Source organism: Molossus molossus, unplaced genomic scaffold, assembly GCF_014108415.1.
Source record: "Molossus molossus isolate mMolMol1 unplaced genomic scaffold, mMolMol1.p scaffold_m16_p_8, whole genome shotgun sequence".
NCBI classification, from domain to species: domain Eukaryota; kingdom Metazoa; phylum Chordata; class Mammalia; order Chiroptera; family Molossidae; genus Molossus; species Molossus molossus.
The window spans coordinates 10,004,726-10,016,666 of NW_023425402.1; the positions used below are offsets into that span (position 1 = coordinate 10,004,726).

At 41.9% G+C, this 11,941-nt stretch overlaps 1 protein-coding gene across 2 annotated transcripts in view; it reads right to left on the minus strand.

Annotated features, from left to right (window-relative positions):
- The window catches only part of BTBD9 (BTB domain containing 9), a 446,601-nt gene extending 435,289 nt beyond the window's left edge, over window positions 1–11,312 (minus strand). Inside the window, exon 1 of one of the 2 annotated variants that reach the window (XM_036249375.1) lies at window positions 11,226–11,312. The gene's annotated coding sequence lies outside the window, so the exon portion shown is untranslated. Of the gene's footprint in view, window positions 1–11,011; window positions 11,035–11,225 lie in introns of those variants that run through there. The other variant, XM_036249376.1, reaches the window with a different exon arrangement.
- Between the last annotated feature and the right edge of the window lie 629 nt (window positions 11,313–11,941).

The following is an 11,941-nucleotide window of genomic DNA, read 5'->3' on the forward strand; positions in this document are numbered from 1 at the left end:
CATAGACACTTCTCCAAAGAGTACATAAAGATGACCAACTGGCATATGAAAAGATGCTCAATGTCACTAATCATCAAAGAAATGAAAATTAAAACCACAATGAGATACCATCTCACACCTGTCAGAATGGCTATCATCAATAAATCAACAAACAACAAGTGTTGGCAAGGACATGAAGAAAAGGAAACCCTCGTGCACTGCTGGTGGGGAATACAGCCATGGTGGAAGCAATGTGGAATTACCTCAAAAAATCAAGAACAGAACTGTCTTATGACCTAACAACTCCACTTTGGTGAATGTATCTAAAGAAACTCGAAACACTGATTCAAAAGAATATATGCATGCTTATGTTCATTGCAGCATTATTTACAATAGCTAAGATTTGGAAGAAACCCAAGTGTCCATCAGTAGATGAGTGAATAAAAAAACTGTGGTACATTTACATAATGGAATACTACTCGGCCGTAAAAAAAAAAAGTGGAGATCTGACTTTTTACAACAGCATGGATGGACCTAGAGAGCATTATGCTAAGTGAAATGAGCCAATCAGAGAAGGACAAATATTGGATGATTTAACTTGTGGAATCTAATAAACAAACCAACAAATTTAAAACAGACTCAGATACAGAGAACAGACTGACGCCTGTCAGAAGGGAGGTGGTTGAAAGTCTGGGTGAAAATGGGGAAGGGATTAAGCAAAAAAAATCATAGACACACATAATAGTATGGTGATTACCAGGGGAAACAGGGATAAGGCAGGTAGAAGAGGATAAAGAGGGGATAAATAGTGATGGGAGGAGACAAGACCTGGAGTGGTGAGCACACAATACAATATACAGATGACATATTATAAAACTGTACACCTGAGACCTATTTAATTTTATTAACCAATGTCACCCCAATAAATTCAATTTAAAAAAAAAAAAAGAATGGAATGGAATACCCCTTCATAATTTGGCCCCAATCATATCTTTCCTGTCTCATCAACTCCTGCCACACAACAAGCCTACAAGAAACAAGTCAAGATTTTCCAAAGCCCTATTCAATTGGAATCTTTGGCAGATGGCTTATGCTCTCCCCTCTGCCTGGAATTCTTGTTTTCTCTTTTACATGTGGCAAATTTCTACCTTATCTTCAGAGCTAAGCTTGTCTGTCTTCTCTTTAAATCTTTGCCTAAATCTATCAATTTTTCCATAGCCAACGTGATTTACTCACTCAGCATTTTATTCATTCCAAAAGTGATCAACTTCTTTTTTTAATGGGTTTTTACTGGGAGTGGTAAATGGCAGCAGAGTGAATGGAAGCTACACAGACCATCTCCCAGGACCAAACTAGAATTGCAACTAAAATAAAGACAAATCATCGAGAAAAACCTATGGAAAAGCAGCTGGGGAGAACCCGTACAACCAGGGATAGAAATAGGATGCCAAATTGAACCTGGTAGGAATTGTGGAGGCATGTGAGGGTGGGCTGGGTGCCCACGGACAGCAGCAGAGAGCTGTATTAGCTGAGTATACTTTGCGCTAAGAAAGCAGAGTTTTAAAAAGAACAAAATCAGCTACAGCCACTTACCTTGGGCTCCAGCAGAGGGAGGGCGAACTGGACTGGAACTGTGTGAAGAGAGTCTGGGGCTCCTGGCTCAGGAGAGAACCGGACAGGAGGACACCAAGAGTTTTATGCTAAATCATTCCCTCACAGGACAATAGCCATCTTATTAAAAGAGCCTCTTCCCAGAGTCCCAGGGAGAAGCAATGACCCCTCCCACAGGAATTCAACATCACCAGACCTGGCCAGAAAAATGCAAATTGAGGCTTATTAACAACGAGTCTGATAGCAAGCAAGTGCCCCACCTGCTGGAAATATTCTTACACCTAAGGGATTTTTCACTCAGCTAAGGGCTACAAATCAAGGCTCATCAAGTAACTGAGACAAATAGCCTCTAAGCAAAAAGCTAGAGGATAACAGAACTTTTCCTTGGCTTGCAAATCTACCCAGGAAAATAAAACTTGACAGTGGTGTTTAACATGGGTCCTCTCACACTCATCTAAACTCAGAGGGAGCTACAACCAGCAGAACACCAATACCCACAGGGAAAATTTGGCAGGCTCCAAAACCCTCTGAGACACCAAAATGGTGAAACAAAGAAACAAATACCAAATGAAAGAACAAAACAATTCTGCAGGAGAAGAAATAAATAACAGAATTAAGCAAGATATCAGAGGGAGAGTTCAGAGTAATTATCATGAGGAAGCTCAACAGCATGAATAAAGATACAGAAACACTGAAAACCAACCAATTGGAAATGAAGAATGACATAGCAGAAATAAAAAACACATTGGAAGAAATAACCGGCAGAGTAGCGGAAGCCAAGGACTAAATTAGTGAATTAGAAGACAGGGTGAAAAAAAACAACCAATCAGAGAACCAAAAAGAAAAAAACAATTAAAAAACAGGAAGACAGTTTGAGAACTGTAGAACAACATGAAATGTAACAACATCTGCATCATAGAAGTGCCAAAAGAAGAAAATGAGCACATATCTGGGTTAGAGAACATAACTGAAGAAATCATGACAAAAAATTCCCCTAGCTTGGTGAAGTAAAATGGCATATAAGTTCAAGAAGCACAGACAGCCCCAAGTAAGAAGAACCCTAAGAGACCAACACCAAGTCACATAATAATTAAAATGCCAAAAATTAAAGACAAAGAGAGAATCCTAAAGGCAGAAAGAGATAAGTAACAGGTTACCTACAAAAGATCCCCCATAAGGCTATCATCTGACTTCTCAACAGAAACACTATAGGCCAGAAGGGAATGGCATGAGGTAATCAAGGTCATGAAAAACAAAGATCTATCCAGCAAGGCTATCATTCAAAATAGAAGGTAAAATAAAGAGCTTCCCAGGCAAAAAAAGGCTAAGGGAATATATTAGCACCAAACCAGCACTCAAAGAAATGTTAAAAGAACTTCTGTAATAAGCAGAAGAAATAGGAAGAGAAACATAATCATAATGAACAAAAATGACAATAAATAAGTACATAGCAATAATAACCTTAAATGTAAATGGATTAAACGCTCTGATCAAAAGACACAGAGTAGTTGAATGGATAAGAAAGCAAGACTCATATATATGTTGTTTACAAGAGACCCACCTCACAATAAAAGACTCACATAACTTGTAAGTGAAGGGATGGAAAAAAAAATTTCCAAGCAAATGGAAAGAAAAAAAAATTGAGGTAGCAATACTCATATCCAATAAAATAGACTTCAAAATAAAGACCATAACTAAAGACAAAGAAGGCCACTACATAATATTGAAAGGATCAATCCAACAGGAGACTATAACCTTGGTAAACATACATGCACTCAACATAGGAGCACCAAAATACATTTAAAAAAACTTCTGGAGGATGTCAAAGGAGAAATCAGCAGCAATACATTCATAGCAGGGGACTTCAACACCCCACTGACATCACTGGATAGATCCTCTAGACAAAAAATTAATAAGAAAACAGAGACTCTAAATGTTGTGCTTGATCAAATGGATTTAACAGGTATCTACAGAGCGTTACACCCCTAAACTGCAGAATTCACATCCTTCTCAAGTGCACATAGGACATTCTCAAAAACAGGCCACATGTTAGGACACAAATTAAGTTTCTACAAGTTCAAGAAGACTGAAATCATATCAAGCATCTTCTCAGATCACAATGGCATAAACTAGAAATCAATTACAACAAAAACATTCAAACACATCAAGGCTAAACAACATGTTATTAAACAATAAATGGGTTACCAAGGAGATCAAGGAAGAAATTAAAAACTTACTGGAAACCAACGAATATGCACACACAACAACACAAAATTTATGGGACACAGTGAAAGCTGTCCTGGGGGAAGTTCATAGCACTACAGGCCTACCTCAAGACACAAGACAAATTTCTGATTGACTTTCTAACCCTACAATTTAAAAAACTAAAATGTAAACAAAAGAAAAAACCCAGAGCAAGTACAAGGAAAGAAATAGTAAAGGTCAAAGCAGAAATAAACAGCACAGAACCTAAAAAACAATTCAAAAGATCGATGAAACAACGAGCTGGTTCTTTGAAAAGATAAACAAGATTGATGAATCCTTAGCCAGACTTACCAAGAAACAAAAAGAGAGGACACTAAACTTGGCCGCTGTGTCTCAGTAGAGCATCGACCCATGTACTGAGAGGTTGCTGGTTGGATTCCCCATCAGAGCACATGCCCGGGGTTGTGGGCCTGATCCCTAGTAGGAGGTGTGTAGGAGGCAGCCAATCAGTGTTCTCTCTCATCAATGTTTCTATCTCTTTCTCCCTCTCCCTTCCCCTCACTCTAAAATCAATAAAGAAAAAAAAAATTTTTTTAAAAGACAGAGGACTCAAATAAACAAAATCAGAGAAGAAAAAGAAGTAACAACTAACACCACAGAAATACAAAGGATCGTTAAAAAATACTTTGAGCAATTATATGCCAATAAATTGGACAATCTAGGCAAAATGGACTAATTTCTAGAAACACACAGTCTCCCAATACAGAACCGGAAAAATAGAAAACTTGAACAGACCAATACCAATTAAAGAAATTGAAGATATAATCAAGAAACTCCCAGCAAACAAAAGCCCAGGTGCGGACAGCTTCACGGAGAAGTTTTACCAAACACTCAAAGAACTAACACCCATTCTCCTCAAACTATTCCAAAAAATCCAAGAAGAAGGAAGACTTCCAAACTCATTTTATGAGGCCTGCATAATTCTAATTCCAAAACCAGATAAAGACACTACAATGAAAGAAAACTACAGGCCAATATCCCTGATCAACACAGATGCCAAAATCCGTAACAAAATATTAGCAAATCAGATCCACCAATACATTTTTAAAAAATTACTTACGATGACCAAGTGGGATTCATGTCAGTGATGCAAGGCTGGTACGATATTCATAAATCAATAAATGTGATACACCACATAAACAAAATGAAAGATAAAAACCATATGTTCATATCAACAGACGCTGAAAAAGCATTCAACAAAACCCAGCACCCATTTCTAATAAAAATGCTCAGCATTTTTAGAAAGAGCACATCTCGACATATAAAGGCCATACATGAAAAACCTATAGCCAACATCATACTCAATGGGCAAAAACTAAAAGCATTTCCCTTAAGAACAGGAACAAGACAGGGATGCCCACTTTTACCACTCATATTTAACATAGTACTAGAAGTCTTAGCCACAGCAATAGACAAAAAGGAAAAATAAAAGGAATTCAAATTGGAAAGGAGGAAGTGAAACTGTCATTATTCACAGATGACATGATATTATACATAAACAACCCTAAGGACTTCACCAAAAATCTACTAGAGCTAATAAATGAATTTGGCAAAGTGGCAGGATACAAAATTAATATCAAGAAATCTTATACACCGCCCTGGACGGTTTGGCTCAGAGGTTGGAGTGTCGGCCTGTGGACCAGAGAGTCCCAGGTTCAGTTCCCGCTAGGGGCACGTACCAAAAAAAAAAAAAAAAGAAAGAAATCTTATACACCACCCTGGCCGGTTTGGCTCAGCGGTTAGAGCATCCACCTGCAGTCCGGAGAGACCCGGGTTCGGTTCCGCTAAGGGCATGTACCTCGGTTGCAGTTTGTCCCCGGCCCTGGTTGGTCGTTCGAGTGGGTGGCAGCCACTCGATGTGTCCCTTTCACATCGATGTTTCCCTCTCTCTCTCTTCCTCTCTCTCCCTCCCACTCTATCTGTGCAAAAAATGGAAAAATGTCCTCGGGTGAGGATTAAAAAAAAAAGAAAGAAAGAAACAGAGGAAGATATAAAAAAGTGGAAACATATACCTTGTTCATGGATTGTAAGAACTAACATCATTAAAATGTCCATACTACCCAACCAATCTACAGATTCAATGCAATCCCCATCAAATACCAACAATATATTTCATGAAACTAGAACAAATACTCCAAAAGTTTATATGGAACCATACAAGATCTCGAATAGCCACAGCAATCTTGAAAAAGAACAAAGTAGGAGGGATCATAATACTGGATATCAGGTTATACCACAAAGCCATTGTAATCAAAACAACCTGGTACCAGCACAGGAACAGGCATATAGATCAATGGAAGAGAACAGAGAATGTAGAAATTGACCCAAGACATTACGCTCAATTAATATTTGACAAAGGTGGCGAGATCATACAGTGGAGTCAAGACAGTCTCTTTAATAAATGGTGTTGGGAAAATTGGACAGCTACATGTAAAAAAATGAAGCTAGACAACCAGCTTACACTATACACACGAATAAACTCAAAATGGATAAAAGACTTAAATATGACTCGTGAATCCATAACAATCCTCGAAGAAAATGTAGGCAACAAAATTTTAGACATCACGTGTAGCAGAGTTTTCAATGATACAACGCATAAGGCAAGAGAAACAAAGAAAAAAATTAATGCATGGGACTACATCAAACTAAAAAGCTTCTGCACAGCAAAAGAAACAACCATCAAAATGGAAAAGGAACCCACTATATGGGAGAGCATAGTTGCCAACAATACATTAGATAAGGGATTAATTTCCAAAATATATAGAGTACTCATACAACTCAACAAAAGGAAGACAAAAAAAAAAAAACAATTAAAAAATGGGCAGAGGAGCTAAATAGACACCTCTCCAAACAGGATATACAAATGGCCAAGAGACATGAAAAAATGCTCAATGTCACTAATCATCAGAGAGAAGCAAATTAAAACGACTATGAGGTATCACTTCACACCTGCCAGAATGGCTGCCATCAACAAATTATCAAACAATAAGTGCTGGCAAGAGTGTGGAGAAAAAGGGACTCTAGTGCACTGCTGATAGGAATACAGACTGGTGCAGCCACTATGAAAAACAATATGGCGTTTCCTCAAAAAATTAAAAATGAAACTGCCATTTGACCCAGTGAACCCACTTATAGAAATATATCCTAAGAAGTCTGAAACAGCCCTGGCTGGTTTGGCTCAGCAGTTGGAGCATCAGCCTGCGGTCCATAGAGTCCCGGGTTCAGTTGCCACTAGGCCCTAGCGGCTAGGGGAACGTACCAAAAAAAAAAAAAAGAAGAAGAAGCCTGAAACACCAATCAGAAGGAATATATGTACATCTATGTTCATAGCAGCACTATTTACAATTGCTGAGATCTGAAAACAGCCCAAGTGTTCATCAATAGATGAGTGGATAAAAAGCTGTGGTAGCCCCGCTGGTGTGGCTCAGTGGTTGAGGGACGAGCCATGCACCAAGAGGTTGCCAGTTTGATTCCTGGTCAGGGCACATGCCCGGGTTGTGGGTCCGATCCCCAGCAGGGGGCATGCAGGAGGTGGCCAATCGATGTTCTTTCTCATCAATGTTTCTATCTCTCTCTGCCTCTTCCTTCCTCTCTCTAAAATCAATAAAGGGTGGCAAAAAGGTGTGGTACATATACACAATGAAATACTATGCAGCTGTAAGAAAGAAAGATCTCTTATCCTTTGAGACAACATGAAGGTATCTGGAGAGTATTATGCTAAGCAAAATAAGCCAACAGAGAAAGACAAATATCACACAATCTCACTTATTTGTGGAATATAATGAACAAAATAAGCTGATGAACAAAACAGACCCAGAGACATAGTAGTAGGATATAGACTGACAAACCTCAGAAGAGGGAGGGCGAGGGGGGAGGGAAGAGACAAACCAAAGAACTTATATGCATGTAACCAATGGACATAGATAATAATACTGGGGTGGGGGGGGATTGGGATGTGGGCGTCAATGGGGAAAAAGGAGAAACATTTGTAACAAAAATAAATTAATATAAAACATGTTTTATTGATATTTTGAGAGAGAGAGAGAGAAACATCAATGTGAAAAACATCGATCAGCTGCCTCCTGCACAGTTCCTACCAGGGATCAAGCCCGCACCCTGGGCATGTACCCTGACCGGAAATCGAACCAGGACTTCTCTCTTGAACCACACCAGCCAGGCCAAAAGTGATGAACTCATATCATAATATAACATAGTTAGTGGTTTGTCTCCTCACACAATGCTTAGTATCTCAGGGGTATACTGTGTCTTATTCTTTGCCTTCCTAGCACCCAACACAGTGCTTAGTTACAGCCAGTACCCAATAAATATTTGCTGAATTGTTAAATAATGCAACATTTACTGTTGCAACTTTATACATCATAGGTTAACAATTCAATTTCAGGTTTACACACCATTTAAAAAAATTCTCACATAACCACAACAAAAGATATTGTAAAGACCAAAATTCAGTATTTAGCAGCAGCATCTTTAATTTGCTCAAATCTTTTTGTCAACATATTTTTTTAAATTTGTATTTACTGATGGGGGGGAGAAAGAGAGAAACATCAGTATGTTGTTCCACCCATCCATGCATTCATTGGTTGATTCCCCAGCTAACATTGTTTTTTGTTTGTTTTGTTGTTGTTGTTGTTGTTTATAGGATCAGCAGTAACTGAAAACCTCACAGGCAACTATAAGAGATCATCCCAAGCAAAACTGTGTCACTGAAAGTGAAAGTGGCTGGATAATTGCTTTGGGTACATCATTTCAGTAAATTTCCAAGAGAATGGCCTAAGCACAGATAGATTTTAGAAATGGGGACATGCACTGCTAACACACAAGATACACACACATTAGTGAGGCATTTATTCAAGTAGATAATGGAAATTAGAAGTATATAACAACTTGATGCTGTCGACTATAATGTCCTTTCACTATGTAAGACTCTGCTTGGGTAGCACAACCCCATCCCACCCAGCAAGTGGACTCTACCTTGTTATCAGCGGGATACTAATAAAGCCAGCCTGAGCCTTCACACTTTCCCTTCCCAACCTGCTAAACCTTCTCTCTCCAACATTCTCCTATCAGAGACCTTCTGCTCCACTCATCCGACAAGTGTTTCCTCACTATATTCCCCAACAACCAAAGTCACACTATTTTCTCAACATCTGACTTCTTTCTTCTCTAATTCACATTTTACATTTCTTTCAAATACCAGCTCAAACCTTACCTCTTGCAACTAACTCAGCCCACCACACTTTCATCTCTTCTAAATTTCTACTGCACTTAAAGTACTGCATCTTGCCCTGGCCAGTTTGGTTCAACAGTTAGAGCATCAGCCCGTGGACCAATGAGTCAAAGGTTCAATTCTGGTCAAGGGCACATACCTCAGTTTCACTTTATCACAGACCATGGTCGGGGTCATGCAGGAGGCAACCAGTCGATGTGTCTCTCTCACACTGAAGTTTCTCTCTCTCTCTCTCTCTCCCTCCCATCCTCCCACTCTATCTGAAGATAAATAGAAAAGCATCCTCGGGTAAGGATTAAAAAAATTAAAAAAAAAAAAAAAAAGTATAGTATCACCCTGGCCAGTTTGGCTTAGCGGTTAGAGCATCGGCCTGTGGACCAGAGAGTCCCAGGTTCGGTTCCTGCTAAGGGCACATACCTCGGTTGCAGTTTGTCCCCGGCCCTGGTTGAGGCTGTGTGGGTGGCAACCACTCGATGTGTCTCTCTCACATTGATGTTTCTCTCTCTCTCTTTTCCCCCTCCCCCCCACTCTATCTGAAGATACATGCAAAAATGTCCTCAGGTGAGGATTAAAAAAAGTATACTATCTCACATAACACTTGTTTATATACTATCCCATAATTATTTTTATACATATGCTTTATTTTCCTAGCCAAGCTGTTTGCTCTTAAAGGAGAAAAAGCCAGGTTTTCTATGTCATTTGAAAACCCACAATCCTCCTCCCACATGGGCAGAGAGGCACATGTCTTAACTACTTGAAAGACTGACCTATATGTTTGCTATACACCACTTACTTATACAGTGTGATATATAACAAATATCTGTTGCTTGCCTACTCTGTGGTAAGCACTTCTGTAGGTACTGAAGATACAACCATGATGAAAACACACGATTCCTGTCCTAAAAAGCTATTATACTCCAGAAAGCAAGAAGCACTGAATTTCGAAGTACTCTAAATGTTACAGAGCAAGGTGTTTTTTTACTGGTTCCAAGATGTAAGAACTTCAGGCAACATACTTTACAGATCCTCGATTATGAAACGGAATCCAGAATTTTAGAGCTGAATGAAAATTCAGAAGTAACTTTCTTGCACAAATCATAATTAAATTTCAGTATAGTTTATCTTTCTACAGGTACTAGACATTTCCTTAATCAACTGTCAGAAGAGACTGATTTCTCTACCTCCAATTCTTTTTCCCAAGGATGGTAACTACAACCAGTACACATGTACCCATTCACGAGAAGCCCAGCGCACTGAGGAGAGCACCAGACTGATGATCTGCTGCACCTTTACACTCAGGCCAGTCCGACCATCAACACTCTCGCGCCCACAAGTTAAACAGAATCTGTATTTTCTACCTAGTAAAAAGCAAGCCTGTTCTATGTTTAAGGAAAACAAAAAATAGTGCCTCCACTCTGGGAAATAAAACATCTGATTTAGGTCTATGAGGAAGGATTGAAGACAAGACATCCGCCCCTTGGCCTCAAAATCTGTAGCAACAGAGTGACAAAATGCCCAGAGCAGACAAAGTTGTGGGTGTGCATTAAGCACGTGCACATACATGTGAAGTTGGAAACTCTAGGCAACAGGCTGGCAGCCCCCTATCTCTTCTGACAGCTCGCCTTCCCCCGGTCGTGGGTGTGTCCGACACCGCACGCAGGCACTGATTCACAATTCTCTACCTAACAACCGGCTCCTCCTCCCAGCCCCGCCAGGGCAGGGGCGCTAAAGGCCCCAGCAGTGCCAAACTTTCCGAACCCCAACCCGGGCGTGCCAGGTTCCGCCTCCCCTCGGTCTCAGCAACCTCGTCTCAGGCAGGATGAGAGGCTGCTATGGGAACCCGGGCTTCTCCAAATTCGACTCTTTTGGGAGCCAGACAGAGCCACCTCGAGGCCCCCAGACACCTACTTCTCACTACACCTTTCAGAACTAGTCTTCGCCGGCCCCTCGCTGTCGCTTCCCCGAGCGTCCGCGTCCAGAAACTGACCCTCGTCAGCCCCCGTCAGCGGAGGGGCGTGGGGTGGCGCGCGCGGGTGCGGCGAGGGCGCACGTCCCCGCGCCCCGGGCCCGCGCAGCAGGTGCGACCAGGCCCTACCTCCCCTGCGAGGCCCCGGCTACTCACCCCGACCAAGTTCTGCGACCAAGCCTCTGGTTCAGAGGCCTCTTCCGCCTGCTCCACAACCTCCTCGTAGCCCCCGCCCCCTGGGCAGCTGCCGTCGCCGCCGTCCTCGCCGTCCCCGCCGCCGACGCCGCCGCCGCGGCGCGCGTCCGCTCTCACGCACACCGCCGTGGCCGCGCACGCGCTTCGGCGCGCTGGCGTCACTTAGCAACTGATCGGCGACGGACGGTCGGCATCCGAGTGTTTAGGGCCCCGAAGTCGCCTCAGGCGGGTTTTGCTGCTTTTCCTCACCCGCCCGACTCGCCGCTCTTCGGAGCAGGAGGTCCCAGGGTGTGGTTGCCCTGCCGGCACCTGGCTCCGGATAAGTTACGTCACCATACGTCACTATATGGCGTCACCGATCTCGTCACTGCGAATGGGAAGGTCCCCAGCCTGATCGCCGGCAGCGAGTTTGCAGGGCGCCTGTGGTGGAGGGAGCAGTGGCCTTGTCCAGACTGCCGCGGACCCCCTAGGCTACTTCTGCGAAGCGCGGGAAGGTTCTCCAAGGAGTAAAGCCAAAAGGGGCTGAGTGCACGCTTAATATGGAAGACTGCTGAGAGACACTCGTTAACTCGGGAGCAGGGGGTGATGGGCCGAGCCTTGAATTCCCCCAACTCTCAGTGTCCTCACTCTTAAATAGGGATAACTACCCATCCAGTTTACACTGGGGAGTAGTGAGG